The sequence below is a fragment of the Vulpes vulpes genome, chromosome 4, assembly GCF_048418805.1.
Source record: "Vulpes vulpes isolate BD-2025 chromosome 4, VulVul3, whole genome shotgun sequence".
Classification (NCBI taxonomy): Eukaryota; Metazoa; Chordata; class Mammalia; order Carnivora; family Canidae; genus Vulpes; species Vulpes vulpes.
In genome coordinates this window covers 108,227,434-108,248,836 of record NC_132783.1, presented here as the reverse complement: position 1 = coordinate 108,248,836, position 21,403 = coordinate 108,227,434, and the positions used below count along the sequence as shown (strand labels likewise).

Sequence of the window (21,403 nt, the reverse complement as noted above, 5' to 3'; positions counted from 1 at the left end):
TGAGATTTATGTAAATATGTTTCATTAGAAGAACGGATACTGATCCACAGAACTTGGCTGCAGATATTAATAAGATGTAATGAAAAATTATGCTCTTCCAGAATCCAAAAGGCAAGAAGTAATAAAGAAGAGACCATCAAACCAAGAGACTCATCATTCACTGTTGGTTGTATCTAAGAAGGGCCTGGATCACAGATCATGTTCCCATTTTAGAGAGCATCTCCTAATTCTAACCCCCATGCCAAGTGAACTTCTGCTATTACTGAAACAGCTCAAGACCTACAGATGGACTGAAAGCAGAACTGGTGACATAATTTTATGGGGTGCAAAGTTAAAATGAAAAGTCTCTTGCTGACAAATTATTATGAATTTCAGGACAAGGACAGCAAAGAATTACACCAACCATGAGAACCCTATAATGATGGGGCCCTGTTTGCCTGCCCAGGTCTTGTGCCCATGAAGCCAACTCTGATACAGTGTTAAACTCTGGATGCTGACAGAGTTGCGCTCAAACTCTGTTTCTGTCATGTACTCAGATGAAAGAGTATTCATCTAGGACCTTGATAAGAGGCCCATATGACAGCATTTGTGATTATCCTTGCCTCTTCTTTATATGGAAATGATCAGGGATCTAAGTAAATAAGAATAATAACTATTTTGAAATAAAAGAACACCTAGTGACAATCTGGTCTAACTCCTCTACCCTCTGAAGAACTTAATTGATGTCTGCCACTAGTCAAATGCTCTCTTAGGTCTTCTGACCCCAAATGCAATGCTCTTTCAGTAGCATTGTGGGTTAAGAGTGGTTGTTAATTGCTCAGACTTTGGAACCAGTCTGGTCCTAAATTTTGGTTCCACTACTCTGGGACACTTTGGGCTAGTTACTTAACTTCTCTGTGCCTCAGTTCCCTTATCTGAAAAAATGGGCATCCTAAGATACTTCACAGGATTAAATTCAATGTTTATTACAAATAATTCAAAACATTGGTTATTTATTGTATAGGGTATTAAATAAATGTTAGCTATTGATATTTCAAACTTCACCTCTAAAAATACCTTTTTTTTTGAGGAAAACAGTGGATAACCATATTGATTAGTTGGAGAAATGTAAGCTAAATTAGAGAGTGGATCTATAGTCAACTGAATAACTTTATAAAACAAATTATTACTGAGTTGATATGTATATGCTAGGGCTACTCTTGTATATTATCCAAACTTTTTACTAACACTTTGGATAAAAATGTATCTGATATGATTACATATTTGTTAATGGAATAATTCTGGGAGGGACTTTTTTTTTTAAGAAATGGGAAGAAAAAAAAGAAAAAGAAAAAGAAAAAGAAATGGGAAGCAGAAATGACTGATTGAAAGAACTAAAATAACCAAGATAAATTTCACAGGGAGACCTAGTTTCTTTTTTATGAAAAACTATATCAAAGATATACAACTTTAAATTAACCAGAAGCTTCACATGAAATCACAAGATAATGTGTCTTTCCAGAAAGTAAGTACAAGTCTAAACTGTATTGCTAGGGTATCTAGTGAAAGAAAGGGTGAAAAGAGGTCAAATATTAATGATCATCAATAGTGCAAACACAAATGACCACCCAGGCCTAAGATTTCTCAGTGTATTCCTTTTCAAAACTCTTTAAAAATATAAAAAGCCATTTTTAGCAATATACCATACAAAAAAGAACATAGGCTAGATTTGGCCCATAGGTAATACTTTGCCAATTTCTGGTCTAAACATTTTTATCCAATTGAAAGACAGAGATTATCAAAGCATACAAAAAGTAAGATTATATGAGAGCAACTTTAAATATAAAGGCATAGATACATTGATAATAAATGGCTAAAAAATGAATCGTGTTAAAAGCAGGCATAATAATGCCAGATGGCTCTTTTAATGGAAAATAAAATGTGCTTTGAGACAAAGAATATTACTAGAGATAAAAAATGGCAATTCATAATAATAAAAAAGAAAACTCATCAGAAAGACATATCAATTATCAATATGTATGCCACAAATAATAGTCTTAAAATGCATGAGGCAAATATTTACAGAATGAAAGAAAGAGAAATTACATAAATACAGCAGCAATTTTTTTTACATCCTTCTTCCAAGATTGTAGGGCTAGAAAGAAAATTGATAAAAACAGAGAACATACAAACAATACTATTAACCATCTTGATCTAATTGTCATATGTAGAACAATGCATCCATCAGGTACAGAATACCCACTTTTTAAGTGCATACAGCATATTTATCCAAGACAGATAAGCCTCCATAAATTTTAAAAGGGTAGAAACTATAAAAAGGGCATTCTCTGACTACAACAGGATTGAATTAGAAATTATTAAATAATACTGGGGCTCCTGGGTGGCTCAGTTGGTTAAGCATCCAACTCTCGATATCAGCTTAGGTCATAATCTTAGACTTGTGAGATCAAGTCCCTAATGGGGCTCCAAGCTCAGTTGGGAGTCTGCTTAAGATTGTCTCTCTCTGCCCCTCCTCCACCACTTGTGCATGCTCTCTTTAAAATAAATAAATCTTAAAAGATGGAAATTACAGTAATACTTTATCTAGAAAAGTTCTAAATTGGAAGTAAAAACACAATTTCAAATAATTATTAAGACAAAAATGAAAATCACAAGAGATATTAGAAAATATTTTTAAAAGAATGATCATGAAAACACATTAAAATTTTGGGAAAGCAAATAAATCAGAGCATAGAGACAAATTTGTATCTTTAAATACTCATATCAGAGTAGGTAAAAGAATTTGAATCAGTGGCTCCAGGTTTCATCTAAAAAAAATCCAGAGAAAACATGAGTAAAGTAAATATGAAAGAACCAAAGGAAGAAGATAATAAAGAACAGAAATCAATAAAGTACAGAATAGATAGTAGAGAAAACAGAATCAAAAGATGATTTTTGAAAATACTATCAAAATTGACACACTTCTAGCAAAACTGATCAATAAAAAAGAAAGAACACAAATCACCAATATTAATACTGAAAAAAGGGATTATCACTACAGGTATTATAGATATTAAAAGAATAATGAGAGAATACTATGAACAACTTTATGCCAAAATTCATGTTAGGAGATATAGAAACATTTATGGAAAAATAGGACTTACCAAAAATGACACAAGAAGAAAGAAAATCTGATCAGTTCTATATTTATTGAAGACATCCCATTTATCAGAACCACCCCCTACCAAACAAACAAAAAACCTCTAAGCCCTAACAGCTTCACTCATAAGTTCTATCAAACATTCAAGAAGGAAAAACAAGCAACCAAACAAAAGAGCCAAGCTTACACTTTCATAAAATAGATGAGGCCCATTGTCCTTAGTCATTTTTAAGGCCCCATAACTCTAATTCCAAACCCTAAAAAAGGCATTGCCCAAAAGGAAAATTATGCCTCTCTTGATACAAAAATCTTTAACAAAACCTTAAAATATCACACTCAACAACATGTAAAAATGACAATGCACCATGACCCAGTAAAATTTGTCCCAGCAATGTAAAATTTGTTTATACTTCAAAATCAATTAATATAATCCATCAAAGTACCATAATGACAAAGAAAAATCATGTGATCAGCCACTGAGGGGCTATTTATTCTCCATTTTTAGTAAGGTTGAGGAGGCAGTTGATAGATGAATATCCTTTACATTCTAAGAGTTAGCTTAATGAAACACAGTAATCTCATTTTCCCTTCTTGTTATTTTTCTCCTTAATTTGAGGCAGTGATGGCCTGAGTTTGAGGGTAAAACTGAACAGGGTTCCCTAAACGTAGCAAATGACAAACAAAATGGGTGGGGCTGGCTATTCATTTTAATACAACCATCCAATTAATCCATTTATTATTTAATAAATATTTTTGAATTTTATAATGCTTTGCATTCAGCACTGTGGATGTAATGAAATAAAAATAACCATTGTACTTATCTTGTGGAGTTTATAGTCAAGAAAGAAAGGTAGACATTAATTATAAGAGTAAGACCCACAAATATTACAGTTGTAATAACTATCATGAAGAAGTGGTACAGATGCTTTGAAAGAGGGAAATTAGGAAAGGCAATGTTAAAAAATTAATTCCAGCTCTAGATTTGAAGGATGAGTAGGAGTGAGCTAGACAAAGAGAAAAAAAAAAAGTATTGTAGGCAAAGAGAACAGCAGGAAATCCCTGAAGCTATTGAAAAAAATTTTTTTTTTCCTGGTACAAGTGCAGTGACTTGCTTCTCTGTATCTTAGGTAAGGAATAGTAATTACACTGAAAAGCCAGGACTGCTCACCTCACTTCACACACCTTCTGCCTTTCAGTGATCGAGGAGTAGTTCACCAACTCAATGTTATTTACAAGAATATAATAATCAATTATACATTTCTTTGGAGAACTTGTGAAGGTCCAGGAAAGAAGCCTCTAATCTCTTGATTCTCTCTTCCTGCTTTCCACAGTCAAAACCAAAAGAGGAAAGATTTCCTTTCTTAGTTTGAGTGAAAATTTTAGATAATAGTTTTCTATATGGTATATTGTGCTTCAGAAATTATTCTCATATATTTTTGGTTTTCTTTTTGAGTTATAGATGCACCTAATGGTTAACTAAGAAGCTTAAAATGTCAGGAATTAGGTCTCAAAAAGTGACAGTTTAGCCCTATAAGGAAGCAGAAGACCACACTGAATCTACATACATTTCATCCATTCCTCCAGGTGCAAGAGTTGCATTATGGCCCACTGGGACTTTAAAATGTTACAACAGAGTGATTAGAGGGAGTGAGGATTTCTCATTGCTCCAGGAATGTCACTCATCTTCCTCTTGGCACTGAAGAATAGGATAGATTATCTGTTTTCTTCTTTCTGGAAAACCTGATAAAGCATTCCCATTGTCTCAGATTTCCCAGAGGAGAAAGATGGTTAAAATGAGAATCCCAAACCCCTTTGGCTTATATAACAAATCCTTCTGTTGGTTTTTGAATGAGTCTTTTTTACATAATTTCTCCCAGTTCGTTTGATGGTTTCCTAAAACCAGTATGGTATCTGTAAGTATGTGTTCAATTGACTATGAGCTACAGTTTGAAGTTCTGTTCTTAAGCCTCAATGGTTTTTATTAACTCAATGAATAAGCATCACCAACATGGTTAAAGTATCACTCTGCAATTAGACTTTGGGCATTAAATGAATTCTATTCTCACTTCCAAGTGTGTTTCAAATTACTTAACCCTCATTTTCCTCCTCTGTTAAATAGCGATGACATTGTACTTACCCACGGGGCTGTTGGTGAAGATTAAGTAAGATTATCAATGTTAAGATCTCACCACAAAACTGGCATTCCAAGTAGTAGTTATTCTTGGTAATGCATTGAATATATTTCTTCAAATCTTAAAAAAAGGGTCTTTCTGTTAGACTTTAAGGAACACTCTACTAATGTATCTTCACAACTAGAAAACTGTAGCCAATTAGTATGACCTTTATTTACATAAGCACTAAGAAGAGAAGGTAGAATTAGAAAGACATATTAAAGCAACCACTTTTTTGTATATGTATGTAATTTATAATACTCTGTCTTCTGTTTATATACTATTTTGATACAACTTCATCAGAAGAGGCACAGTTATTCAACTTAAGGCGAGATCAGCCTTAATGTATTTTTTCCACGTCTGTCCACCAAGGCTTACCAGTGGGCAGTAAATTTGATTAAGTGTAAACTCAAGTAGTATTTTATGTCAGGGGTTTAAGTACAAAAATACTTTAGGATATATGTCCATAATAAATATCTATTTCTAAAGGTGTTAAAAAGGGCCATTTGAAATCAATTAACCTATCAATAAGTGGCTTTCTTTTAGTGAGAAATAAATCATAAATCTTAAAACAATTTTTTTCTGTTTATCAGAAAAAAATTAGAGAAACAAAGTGACTAGCAATGGAGTTAGAAATTCTTGACACATTTGTGGATATTATGATACTAATATGCACACACCAACAGAGTATAAACACTCTCTTAGTTAGGGGACTAAAAGGGAATAGAGGAACTTCCCACCTTAAAGTAGCTTAAAAACTTAATGACTAGTTTCACCATTACTGTTTGACTTTAGCATCATCATTCCTTGTACACTTTCTTTTTTTAAAAAATATTTATTTATTTGTTTATTTACTTACTTACTTACTTAAATTAAAGAGTATATGCATGCTGAGTGTGAGCTCCATCTGGGCTCAATCTCACAACCCTGAGATCGTGACCTGAGCTGAAAACAAGAGTCTGAGGCTCAACTGATGGGGCCACCCAGCGCCCCAATCTCTAGGTATCCTTTCAAAGTAGGTGGTATACTGATTGAGAGAAGGTTGATAAGGATGACTGACAGGCCTGAATCCTGACTGGGCCACAGTGTATGACCTTTATTTAATCTCCTATTCTTGTGGGATTGATAAAATAAAATGAGACAGTGAATACAAGGCACTTAGCACTTAGTAAGTGCTCAATAAATTCTATCTACTTGTTGTAGCCACAGAAATATTAACAGAAATTCTCTAAGATTTTCAGGCAAATAGTCTAAAATCACTTGCCAAATAGCATGGGTTGGGGCACGAAGGGTGATAGATCACAGTAGAGTGCTTACATTTAGGGAATTCTTAACTGCACTATTTCATTTTGGGAGGACCTTGTTCTAGAGTGAACTTTGATAGAATAAATGAATTAAATTGTTGAAGAATTTCTTCACTACCTACCTGTCGTTGCAAAGCAATATAAGAGATAAAAAATAAAATAAGACATAACCCTTCCTTCAAGAATTATGGCAATCAGGGAACTTAGCTGCAGACAAGATTTGGTTAAACTAAATAGAACAGGCACTTATGAAAATGCTATTGAACAGCTTACAATAGGCCTGATATCCAGGTTCGGAAGCTGTGAAGTCAGGAATAATGCCCCAAATCATAGAGCTAACTGTTGTAAGAAGTCATCAAGGTGCCTCCACTGGGTCAAGAACTGCAGGTCTCATTGCAGTTTTTACAGGAAATGTGCCCCTCAACACTTCTACCTATCCACTCCCCTAGCTCCCACCTTTCTTAGCCTGGGTTTTTCCACAGTCACTGGTTCTCTTGGCACATATTTCCAACTCAACATTATAGGCTTGGTAGCACCTCCGTCTTGCACCTACCTTCTAGTTGCAAGTAAGGCTGAGAGAATGAATGTGAGGCCTTTTCAGCCTCTATTAAGGAAGGTGGACTCTGTTTCATAAAGTAGGGGATTCTTTAAATATAATGTTCTGATATGGGCAGGCAAGGAAAATAACAAAGTCCGCTGAGAGCATACAATTCAGCAGGTAGAATTTAACAAATATAGAATTCTTAGAAATAAATTATAATACAAACAGGAACATGCTAATTTTATGCTAGGGATATAAACAAAGACATAATATATATACTGGTTAGAGACATGGCCTCTAAAATCAGACTGATCTGGGTTCACATCTCAGCTTGACACTCTGCTCAATAATGAGTCCTGCCTGACGACATTCCTCACTTTTGTCTGTGGTTCTAAATGTGATCTAGGCTCTGCCAATCAGATCACTAGCTGGAGACCTGAATTCAGAAGTCGGGTGAAGAGAGTACAGCACAAAACACCTCTTTTATTAGTACGGACTACCTGAAAAGCAGTGTGGTTTTGGTCTAGCAACTGGAATAGTGGCCCTTTTGTTCAGGAGGCAATCTTAATACTCTGGCAGGAACAGTGATTGCCTTGCCAATACAGGCTATGGTTGTAGGGATTATATATAAATGCTCAGCCTAAGGGCACCTGGGTGGCTCAGCAGTTGAGCATCTGCCTTCCGCTCAGGGTGTGATCCTGGGTCTAGGGATGGAGTACCGCATCAGGCTCCCTGAGAGGAGGCCTGCTTCTCCCTCTGCCCGTGTCTCTGCCTCTCTGTGTCTCTCATGAATAAATAAATAAAAATCTTTTAAAAAATAAAATAAAAGCTCAGCCTAGAGTCTGTTTCTTCAGTCTTCATCAACATCTGGTAAGCCAAATAAGTCTCTGTTTAAACTAGCTAAACTGGATTTTGTTTTCTTCAATTAGACATTCACCTGCTAACCTCTGTGTCCTTTTTTAAGTTAATACAACTTCTCTAGGGCACCACATCCTCATTTGTAAAGAAGAAATAATATGGGGAGCTGCCATATGAGGTATTTAGGTGAGATCGTATGTATATACACAGCATCATGCCTCATACAAAGTAAACATTTAATCAGTGGTAGTTACTATTATTGATGGTGGTGATCATAACAATAAATACAATAATCACGGTACTGGCTACAATGGAGGTAGAAGCAGGAACAGAGAAGGTAGACTCTAGAAGCTCTCCTGAAGAGAAAGGTATTGGATTTGTAAAAACAAATCAACAGTATTGAAAGCCTATTAAAAGGAAAATATCTTCTAGTGTAACACAGAGAGTCAGATGCAGGATCTGACAAAAGTCAGTCTGAGTTACAGTTCATTGGGCTGCAACTATCTAACAAAAACAACACGAGTCTTCAGGAAATGCTTCAGGGAAGGTCTGTGGGTGTATTTATGCCTCTGGCTTAGGATGTTCCCATCAGGTTTCATAAAGTGTTCTCCAGCTTTCACTAAAAATGCTAAGAAAGCCACAAATGTGGTATTTCACTTAATTAGGATCAAGTATAAAATGAAGCCCAGCCAAAAAGAGACAATTCTTGCTGAGAGCACTGTTGGCTCCTTTCCTGAGCCTAAAGGAAAACCAGGTAACAAATTTGGACACCCACCACCCTTCCCCCACACATCTGCCATAGAAAAAATTGTAATATACAATGAGCACCTAAACTGCATTTTTAGTTTTAATGGGAAATTTCAAAACGGGGTGGGGAGGGGAGAGAAATGAGCATCAGAAACATAAAAGAAAGTGGCTTTCACCTTCAGAAAGGGAAATATACACAATGCAGAGTTTTGAGCAGAGCCTCATCAAACACTGTCCAGAGAGACTGAGGAACTCATTTAGTCTTTAAGAAAACACTCTACCCTTTAAGAACCATAATGGGAATCAGTCTTCTTGTAATTGCTCCTTGCTGTTCTTTGAGTTGAAAGCTGAGCCTGTGCCAACACATCTTAAACTTTACACCTGTGCTTACCACATGGTCCAAAGGGTGAGCACCTCTTAAGCTCTGGGCTCATTTAGTTACCAAGTCACCTTAACACAGGTGAGGGGTGGAAGGCTTTGTGTTTAGTTTACCTAGGTTTGGCATAGTATTTATGTTGATGTATACAGGGCAATAATCTGATAAGGGGCTGAGTCTACTATGCCAAAAAATACCTCCCCAAATTGTCTGTATCTAGAACTCTAGATTCCAAAGCTACTTGTTAATTCATGTGGAAATCTTGATCACTGTCAGGATAATATAGTCTATCCACATTCTACCTTTTGATCTAGCATTTACTAAAGTACACATACACACTTCATTAACTGCTTCACTTTTCACATCATGTCAGAAACAGCCTAATGGTGGCTAAAGGGAAAGGAACGAAACAGGCAGATTTTCACCTGTGAGATTGGGAGATACCAATTTGATAACACTATGAATTCTGCTTCCTTTTAAGTTTGCCCACTTAAGAACAATAAAGTAATGGTTTCCTTTTCAATTAAGAAAATACAATTCTAATGTCCTTTGGCTTCCTTTTACATTTTTGAAAGTATTTTTGAAATCAGGTTATATGTAAAACCAGACTTTAAATTTTATAATTTCTATGATATAGTTTTTCAACTTCTATGAACTTACTTGTATTATTGTTACTCAGACTTATTCAAATGATGCAAATGTTCTAGAAACTTGCACTGTCCAATATGGCAGGAACTGGTCACCTGTGGCTACTGAACACAGGAAATATGCCTAGTGAAACTGAGGAACTGAATTTTTATTTTTTTATTTTAATTAATTTAAATTTAACATTTCATATTACATTGCACAGAAGAGCCATGTACATATACATATAATCATGATAGTATTTAATGATAAATAGCTTCAATCATACACAAATTATAACATTATTAACAGTAGCAACATAGTTGAATTATTATATGTTCCTCAATTGGGAACTGGTTAAATAAATTATGGTTTATTCATCCACATGTGGAATACTAGACAGACATGAGAAGTTATGAGAGGATTTCAGAAAATAAGATATTTGTGATGTGCTATTAAAATTTTAAAATGAGGCTGAAAATTGTATGTGTAGTTAAAAACTGAATATGTGTATGAAAAAAGGAAAATTCTAGTTTAAGATGACATATTTACTTTTCCTGCCTTACTAGAATCTTATAGAAATAACTGTAAAAAGAATGGCAAAAATCCATGATAGCACTATAAATTATAGTAAAGTATTACATCAATGGGCTAGTGATTTTGAAAAATGTACTAAAGTTAGAATGTAGATGTGGTTATTTAGAAAGAGAAAACCAAAGAAAGAAGTTGTGCATGAGAAATGCAAAGGAAAGGGCCCATCTTCCCACTAAAGCCCTAGAGTAGTGTTTTCTTTATACTTGCAGTGTTAGCATCACCAGCAAATGTGAAAAATGCAGTCTTGAACCTCACTTCGGACTCACTTTAGTCAGAAACCCCAGGGAATGGGACCCAGGAATTTGTGTTTAGCAAGCTCTCCAGGATATTCTCATGCTCACTCAAGTGTGAGAACTATGCCCTAGAGGACTCTCTTCCAACTTTGTTCATTGTCATCACCTGCAGAGCTTTTAAAATGACTGATTCAATAGGTCTGTGGAGTGGCCTGTTCATTTGGATTTTTAAAAACTTCCCAGGGGATCTGATGTACTGCGAAGTTGAGAACATATGCCTCAGAGAATTTGCAGATGCAGGAATTTTGCAGTAAGAGCCACCATGAAACCACCAGACCAGCCTTCTTGCTTCTCTTACATCTAGCTGTGGTGACTGCTCCTGAAATAATGATAGAAATAGGCTCCTTGAACAAAGTAGGGGCTGCCTGGGTTCCTCGTTTAGATATCGGGCTGAAGAGAGAATCTAAACAGAGCCCCAGACCAGTCTGGGCACTGCTACAAATGGAGAAAAATAAATAGTTGTTGTTCCATTAGATCCTCCTAGGAATGAAAGGGTAAAATAATGTTACGTGCTTAAGCCTCAGATGAGCCTTGGTTTCCTGTGAAAAATCTTAGTCCACTCTCCTAAAGGGGAAGACTGTCTTGGTCAGCATGCCCCATTCTCCCTCTGGCTCCATTCTCCTTATTCAGGGAAGAGGCTAAGAAAACAGCTATATAAATGTGCTAAGGAAACCCACATCAGTTCAGAACATCTGTATCAGGAACTTGTTGGTCAAACTAGCCCTTTATTTACAAATATGAATTGACTACCAAGATTAGCGGACTTACAAGGAAAATCATCAGCATAAAAAAGAAGGATCACAATAAGTAAACATACATCATCACTAAAGGAAATAGAAAGATGAAGAGAGCAGAAGAAAACTTGTAAAATAATTTAAAATGATATCCTTAAAATAAAAAGGAAATTCTATAAGAAAACAAGTAACTATGCGAAATGAGTAATCAAATGATAAGAGCTCATAGAAATTGAAAACAGGGGGGGACACCTGGGTGGCTCAGCGGTTGAGCATCTTCCCTTGATTTGGGGTGTGATCCCAGAGTTCCAGGATCCAGTCCCACATCAGGCTCCCTGCATGGAGCCTGCTTTGCCCTTTGCCTGTGTCTTAGCCTCTCTCTCTTTGTGTTGCTCATGAATAAATAAAAAATTAAATCTTTAAAAAACTGAAAACAGGATGGTCAAAATAGTATACTTGCTACTAATAATTTCTTTAGAATAAAATAAATATTAGTAATCTGGAAGATAAAATTCTACAAATTTTATTTCAATCATTGAAGATAAATGTGGGACTCAAGGTGTCTCTGGGAATTCTAGAAAGAGAAAATAGAGACTACAGAAAGAGAAAATTTTAAATATGAATAAAAAATAAGATTTCTCTTTGGGGGAAACAAAAAACTTTAGATGGAAAGAGTTCAATATCATTATTTTCCTATTCAATAGTAGAGTGTACCCTTTATATTTAAGTCACTTCTTCACTTTCTTATAATGGAAGAATTAAAAGGATGGAAGTCCTAAAGTCCAGATACACAAGATCATAAATAATATCTTTATGAGGTGCCAGAGTTTCTAAATATACATCCTGGCACTTGCTTATTGTCAAAAGGGAATAATAATTGTTAAGCAGTGATCGTGTTCAAACAAAGTATCACACAGCAAGGAAGGGAAGACAAATCCTTCACTTCCACACCGCTAGGTACAATTCAAGAAAATAGGAAAATGGAACAGTGATGCAAATTAAATTTGTATGCAGTAGCACCACAGAGCATTTGCAATGCTCTTTGATTTTCTCTAGATAAGTAATTATGATTAAGTCCCACTGGAATGTCACAGAAATATTTTTCTAACGTGAATAATTCTAGGATCACCCAAAATACTTGGTAGTTTCATGATTTAATATTATCACCACACACACATACACACACACACACACGTGCACATACATTGTCTTCTGCTGTGATGATTCTTAAAGTCTTAATGAGATCAAAACCCTCAAGAAGGTTCTAAATTATTTAGAAAGTTAGGAAAATGTTTGTGTGGGGAAGTCTTATTCTTCTCACACAATGGTAAGAATTATTCCTGTGAGGAAAATCTGAGAAAAGAAAGATCACTAGCTAAATAACAACAGACCATCAGCAAAACACATATAGCATATACTTAAAACCTTAGGTAGCATGTGATTTTCATTTTTTCCTAAATAGCACTGCTCCCAGATGTATATGCATATGGGATCTGCATCTTCACAGAAACCAGTCCTTGCTTACTTGTCCTTTAACTGGAGTCCTACATATTTTTGCTGGTGCCAAGTAACCTTTAACCCAGAGCTCTGTAGAAATCATATAATCCTATCACTTGCTCATTGTAAGAATCCCCTTTCCCCCAGAAAATGGTCTTACAGAGCAATAAACCTACAAGATTTTCACCAGCTGTAACTGCTATGAACTTTTTTTATATAAATATTTCAATCCAAAATTGCCTTTTTGCATCTTTCATCATTAGCCTAGTTTTGCCCTTAGAGCAGATACAGTCTGCTCTTTTAAGAGGAAATGCTGTAATGTTTTGAAAACAGCTATCCCATTCAAATACTGCCACTCTCTCTCCCTGGTTTTCTGTTCCTCAAAATTCACCTCTCTTCCCACTCATTTATTCTGCTAATTTATCGTACTCCATGGTTTACCTATCACTCATATTTTGTTTATTCTGACTGCTAAATATCCCTCTTAACATGTTGTGACTCTACATGAGTGCAGTATTCCAGGTGCAGTTGATAATGATAATAATAATAGTATAAAGATAACTAGCTATGGAAATACCAGTACCAAGCATAGCACAAAGATCTCCATCTTGATTATCTTATTACCTATAGAGTATTGTAATATTGTAGAGATGAGAAACCAGAGCTTGAAAAAACTAAGTGATTTGTTTGGTTAGCTTGAGAAATTGATACCAGAAAACTACCAGTATTCAATAAATGTCCTCTTATTCACTATACACATTAACTCAGAATCCTATCCAATCACCACTTCCTCTGTGATAGCTATTTTGAGTCTAATGACACTCCAAGGTGCCATTAATTTTCACTTTAGGAGTGGAAGAACACAATGCCTTTTCCTCTAAGTTCTTAAAAATCTTGCATGAATATTTACTAAAATATTGACCAGTGCATAGCATAAACTATATTCAATATATATTAACCTGTACCATATTAGATATGGATTCAATACCTTAATCTGTTTAAATGTATCAATCTATATTGATCTGTTTAATAAGGATTATTTTGAATAGTTGTTGAAAAGATAATAGAGCCTTTACTCCATCAATAATCAAACAGCAAGTTATTTTATATAATATCCAAATTGAAATTCAGTAAGACAACAATAGGCACATTGCTATTTCTTCCTTTCATAAAGCATGGTGAACATCTCTAGGAAGAAGAGAGACCTGTGCCAACACACTCTCACTCACTCATAGGCACATTTTGCTACAGTGATTGCACAGACTTTAGATGGTCATCAGGTGATGACTATCTTCTCTGGCCAGTTTAAAATGTTAGCAAAATCACAAATGGACTATATTTTACAATGGGCTGCACTTTCATTTCATCTAAGTACAGATGTCAAAGAGCTTTTAAATCTCTCTCTTTGGATTTTGAGGCTAGCTATTAATTCTTTTCCACTTGATAGAAGTAGAAGAAATTAATTTGCATTTTATACTGTAGGCACAGCTGGCTGAGACATTCTATGAGTAAGTAGACGGCCATACAGAAAATGAGACTTACTTAGAATGTTAAAGCAAGAGCTGGAATAAGATCTACAAAAGTTGAGAAGGGCAATGCTGTGTTTTGGGTCTCTCCTTGGCTGGATTTACTAGATCTCATAATGAAGTCAAATTTGTGGCAGTGAGGAATCTTTAAATGTAATAAAAGCAGTGTGATAATAACAATAATAATTAATTACCAGTTACTGCTTATTAGATGCTTAACATGTACCAGGCAAATTGCTACATTCTTTATCTTTATTAGTTCATTTAATCCTCAACGTGATATGGAATATATTATTATTCCCATTTTATTTATGAGGGAACTGAGTCAGCTCAGCTAAATTGGGTGACTTCTATGACATAATGTAGGTAGTCAATGAGCATGAGAGGCCAGCAACAACTGGTTTCTGATGCTGTCAGGAAGGCAGAGTTAGGATTTTTTTTTCTTTTTTTTTTCTTATATCCTAAAAGGAGATGCCTGACTGACTATCCCAGTGAACACTTGACATAGCCCTGTGAAGTTATCTATGAAAGAGCTGCTGGGAAAGTTATATACTCTCTAATTGATGGTGAATCACGCCAAGGCTGGAACTGGCTGAAAAACAAGAACACTAAGAAAAAGAGCATTAACCTTATTCTCTGAGACACGGGCTGACCAGTCCAAGTCATCCAGAGACGGGCTGAGATAAAAGCACACAAACAAATGAGGGGAAGAAGAAAGAGAGAAACTTTTGGGTTTTTGTAATGTGAGCAGCCTGTCAATGGATCTAGCTGAGAGAATTCCACACTCTCTTTCAAACAAGTGGCTCACATACCCAAAGTGGGGAACCTGGAAATAGGGTTTAAGAATTTATAAGACTATCTTACCTTTCTGAGGAGGAGAGTGGGGCCATGTAGCTCATATTGGTATTGGGCAGCTAATCTCACTCAGAATTTACAAGATTAGCCCCCTAACTTTTCCCATTTCAAAGATTTATAATACTCTCTTTGCCCCCTTTGCACTATTTTTCATTTCTAGATGAAACATATTAAATAGCTTTGCAATAAGCTCAATCCTTATTCCCTCACTCAGAATCAAGTTATATTATTTTCTCTGACATTAAACCAATATACTAATTGCTAAAATAGAAACAGGGTAATAATGATTTAGTAATGCCACCATTAAGGTCACTTGCATTTGAGAGAAGTAGGGAAGAAAGGCAGAAGAGGGAAGGAGGGAGAGAAGAAGTGAATGCCTAGAGTTTGCTTAACAGAAGGAAATGGTTAAGGTCGAATGTCAGACATCAACTTCAGAGCTAATTCTTTAAGAGATAGGATCCTAAAGTCATTTCAATAAGCTTAATTAGTTAACTACCTACTTATAATAGTAAGACCTAATTAGTTAACTACCTACTTATAATAGACCTGTATATCATATATATATATATATTTAATATAATACCATATTTCATTATCATTCATATTAATTCATATAACAGTGATTTTTTTGTCTGGTTAAATATGAATAAATTCTGATTTTTTATAAGTATAAGATATTTTCTTGGTTTCTACAATTAGGATCTTCTATAAATCTGGTCCCTATAAAATCAGTGGCTTTAAAAGCCAGCTATCAATTACCACTTCAGCACAGAGCCATTCCACTCAGTGGCTGCATGACCTTGGGCAAATCTATTTACCTCTTTGAATCTGTTTCCTTAGATGTAACATATAAATATTAATACCTACCTATAAACTTTTAGTTAAAAATGCTCACAAAAGATAAAGAAGGTCACTGTATGATTATAAAGGGGTAAATTAATAAAAAACATATAACAATCATAAACATGCAACATTAGAGCATCCTGGTATATAAAGAAACTACTAACAGAACTAAAAGAAGAGATAGACAGGAATACAATAATAGTTGGGGACTTTAATAACCCACTCTCAGCAATGGCTAGATTATCCAGACAGATAATCAATAAAGAAACAGAAGATTTGAACACTATAGACCAAATGGACCAAAGAGATATACAAAACATTCCGTCCGATAGAAACAGGATATACATTCTCCTCAAGCCTGCACAGAACACTTTCTAGGATAGATATTACGTTAGGTCACAAAACAAGTTTCAAAAAATTCAAGAAGACAGAAATTATATCAAGGGTCTTTTTCTGACCACAAAGGTATGAAACTAGAAATCAATAGCAGTAAGAAAGCTGGGAAATGCACAAATGCATGGAAATAAAACAATCTTGAATCACCAATGGTTAAAAAAGGAAATAAAAAGGGAAACAAAAAAAAATCTTAAGACATGAAATAGAAACAATATGTCAAAACCTATAGGATGCAGCAAAAGCAGTTCTGAAAATTTATAGTTACAAACAGATGTATTGGGATAAAAGAAAGATCTCAGATAAACAACCTAACATTATATCTCAAGGAACTAAGAAAAGAAGAACAAACTGAGACCGAAGTTAGCAGAAAGAATGAAATAATAAAGAGTGGAACAGAAATAAATGAAATAGAAAAGCAATGAAAAGAAAAAAGCATAAGAAAAATTAAAATTCAGAATTCATTATCTAAAAACAAGATTGGTAAATCTTTAGCTAGACTAACCAAGAAAAAGAAGTGAACTCAAATAAATAAAATTATAAATGAAAGAGGAGACATTACAACTGATACCACAGAAATACAAAGGATCCAAGTGACTACCATGAACAATCATATACCAATAAATTAAACAACTTAGAAGAAATTAATAAATTCCTAGAAACATACAATCTATTAAGATGGACTCATAAAGAACTAGAAAATACGAGCAGACCAAGTAACAAGTAACAAGGAAAATTGCGTCAGTTCTCAATAACTTCTCAACAAAGAAAAGCCCAGAACCAGATGTTTTCACTGATGAATTTTATCAAATATTTATTTATTTCCAAACATTTAAATGAAAATTAATGGCAATCCTTCTCAGAACTCTTAAAAATGCTGAAGAGAAAGGAATGCTCTCAAACTCATTTTACAAAGTCAGTGTTATCCTGACACCAAAGCTAGATAAGACTACTGCAAGAAACTTACAGGCTAATATCCTTGATACATATAGATGCAAAAATTCTTAACAAAATACTAGCAAAACAAATTTAATAGCACACTAAAAAAATCATACACCATGAGCAAGTGGGATTTGTCCCTGGGATGTAGGGATGGTTCAGATGCAGATCAAAAATGTTATACATCAAATTAATAAAATGAAAGAAAAAATCATCTGAATAGATGTAGAAAAAGCATCTGACATAATCCAACATCCTTTCATGATAGAAACTCTTGACAAATTTAGTATAGAAGGACTGTACCTCAACATAATAAAGGCTATATATGATAAATCCATAATTAACATCATACTCAATGGTGAATGATTGAAAGTGTTTCCTCTAAGATCAGGAACAAGGTAAGAGTACCCACTCTCAGCACCAGCACTCTTGTTCAGCATGGTACTGAAACTCCTAGCCAGAAAAATCAGGCAAAAAAAAAAAAAAAAAAAAAAAGAAAGAAAGAAATAAAAGATACCCAAATCGGTAAAGAAGTAAAATTATTCTGTTTGCAGATGACATGAAAACCCCAAAGACTGCCAAAAAATTAAAAGAATATACAAAGTTGCAGGATACAAAATAAACATACAAAAATCAGTTCCATTTCTATACATGTTTATATTTCTAGAAACAAAATAAAATAAACCCATTTACAATAGCATCAAAAACAACAAAATACTTATGAATAAATTTAACCAAGGAGGTGAGAGATCTGCACAATGAAAAGCATAAGACATTGATGACAGAAAGTGAAGACATAAATAAATGGAAACATAGCCCATATTCACAGATCAGAAGAATTAATATTATTAGCATGTCTATATTACCCAAAGCTACCTATAGTTTTAATGCATCCCCTATCTAAATTCCAATGTATTTTTATAGAAATACTATATATTTAAGAAACTATATTTAAGAAAACAATCTTAAAATTTGTATGGAACCACAAAAGACCTTGAATAGCTAAAGCAGTCTTGATCAAGATAACAAAGCTGGAGGCATCATACTTTCTGATTTCAAAGTATACTGCAAAGCTATAGTGATCAAAACAGTATAGTATTGGCATAAAAAGAGATACAAAGACCAATGAACAGAATCAAAAGCTCAATATAAACTCTCACATATATGGTCAACTCATACTTGACAAGGAAGCCAAGGATACTCAATGGGAAAAAGAGCCTCTTCAGCAAATGGTGTTGGGAAAATTGGTATATACTTCAAAGAGAATCTGTATCAGGGAAATGTAAATCAAAATCATGATGAGATATTGTTTCACACTTGTTAGAATGGCTATTATCAAAAAGATAAGAGAACAAGTGCTAGTGAGGATGTGAAGAAAAGGGAATCTTGTGCACTAATGGTGCGGATGTAAATTGGTACAGACCACATAGAAAACAAGCATGAAAATTTCTCAAAAAATTAAAAGTAGAACTACCATATCACCCATATTTACTACTTCTGGGTAAATGTATGAAGCAAATGAAATCTCCATCTTGAAGAGATACCCGCTTTTTTTACGTTCGTTGCAGAATCATTTATAATAGCCAAGACATAGAGACAACTTAAATGTCCACTGACGAATGAATAGGTAAAAAAAAAAAAAAAAAAAAAAAGTGATACAATGGAATATTCAGTTAAAGAAAGGAAATCCAGGGATGCCCAGTGGCTCAGCAGTTGAGCATATGCCTTTGGCCCAGGGTGTGATCCTGAAGTCCTGGGATCGAGTCCCACATGAGCTCTTGCATGGAGCCTACTTCTTCCTCTGCCTGTGTTTCTGCCTCTCTCTCTCTCTGTGTCTCTCATGAATAAATAAAATCTTTACTTTAAAAAAAAGGAAATCCTGTCATTTGTGACAACATAGACATAACTTAAGGGAATTCTTTTAAAGATTGATTGATTGATTGATTGATTGAAGAGACCACGTCGTGAGTGGGGAGAGGGACAGAAGGAGGAGAGAGAGAATCTCAAGCAGACTCTGTGCAGAGCACAGAGCCCAGTGCAGGACTCATTCTCAGGGCCCTGAGATTATGACCTGAGCTGAAACCAAGAGTTGATTACTCAACCGACTGAGCCACCCAAGACCCTCAGAACTTAAGGTAATTATACTAAGTGAAATAAATCAGACAGAGAAAGACCAATAGTGTATGATCTTATTTATATATGGATCTAAGAATTAATACTGAAGTCATAGTATTGACTTCATAGTATTGTCAACTTGGTAGTTGACAGGGGTGAGGGTATGGGGAGATGGTTGAATGTAGTTAAAGGGTTACAAATGCTCAGTTAGAAGATGAGTAAGATCTGGGTATCCACAGAATGGTGACTATAGTTAACAACTCTGTATTTTATACTTGAAAGTTGCTATAGGAGTAGATCAGTTCAAACACACACACACAAGGTAACTGTGTGAGGTAATGGATGTGTTAACTAACCTTATTGTGGCAATCACTTCACTATATATATATATATATATATATATATATATATATATATATATCATCACATTGTACATCTTAAACTTACACAATGTTATATACCAATTACATCTCAGTAAAGTTAGGGGAAAAAAACTACCCCATTTAACAGGGTAACTGTGATTTGAAATAAGAGATGTAGAAGCCCCTTTATTAAAATATAAACTTTCTAAAAGTCTGAAGAATTATCATGTTAATTTTAAAATATTCATGTCAGAATTATAATTTAACTACATTAAATACCTGGGTGTTGCCTGTGCCCTTAGGCATTAGTTCTTTAAAATAGAAAGGCCTTGTTTACTTACCTGAGGGGGTTGTGAACAGCTCAAATGAAATAACATCAGCGCAAGTGCTTTAACTATGTGTACAATTATGATTATTTAAAATTCCACTCAAATTTCATCATGAGTTCTCTTACCATAAAAATTCATTATAGTACATGACAATCTACTTTAAAATAAACCTTACTCCAACAATTTGAAACAACCAAAGAATTTGGACTTTGGAGAACATTCTAAACTTAAATTGTATCATAAGTCATGAAAATGCAAAGTTATCCCAAAAATATTTACATAAAAATAATCATCAATATCCTATAGACCAGTTTCTGTAAATAGTTCTTTATTGAAAAGATCAAACATGAAAATGATGATTTGATAACACAAGTATAAAATCAAGTTCTTAAAAAAATGCATGTAAATGTAATATTATCCCTGGAAGCTATGTTTTTTTAATGGGCAAAATACCAGCAATGTGCCATACAGGCTTGTATTTCTACTCAGAGTAGTGACTTAAATTTGCAATGCTTGTCACAGCTAGAGTTCCTCGTAACAGCTGAGAGTGTCCTATCTGCACAGCAGTCAAAGTTACTCATTATCTAGAATGCTGGATATAAAATCAGCAGCTTCCAATTGTTTGGTGGGATGAGGTATGAAAACATTGCAAAGAACTGACAAAGAAAAGAAGATCAAAATCCTATTCCATCTCAAATGACCTCTGTGCATGACCTCCAAAATGAAGATAGATCATGAAGTCAATGTTTTCACCCACCCAACAGGGTAGGTGATTGAGTCATCAAGAAGGACACTGAAACTGTGGCCCAGAAAAGCAAGAACACTGCAAAACAGGTCAGCACAGGAAAGAAAATAAACATGCATATATATATATACCATCCTTGGTCATTGTATGGCTTTCAGCAAGAATATAAAATAAGTTTTAGAAACTGACAACATCCCCCGAAACAAAAAACATCCCACCAATCCACACTCTGTGAATGTTTCAACTGGTCCAGAGGCCACATTTATTTTGCAATTGCAAAGAGATAACATTTGTGAAAGGCAAAGACAACTGAGATTTCCTATGTCACCCTGGCTTTACCACCTATTTTCCCTTCTGTTGTAGCTCTATGCACCATTTCCATACTTTAAATGCCTGGAATAGCCTTTGGTCTCCTTCC

The 21,403-nt window shown here is 34.7% G+C and overlaps 1 protein-coding gene across 10 annotated transcripts in view; it reads right to left on the bottom strand.

The window, feature by feature from the left end:
- GABRB2 (gamma-aminobutyric acid type A receptor subunit beta2) overlaps nucleotides 1-21,403 on the bottom strand; it is a 240,388-nt gene that overhangs the window by 98,140 nt on the left and 120,845 nt on the right. The window lies entirely within an intron of this gene.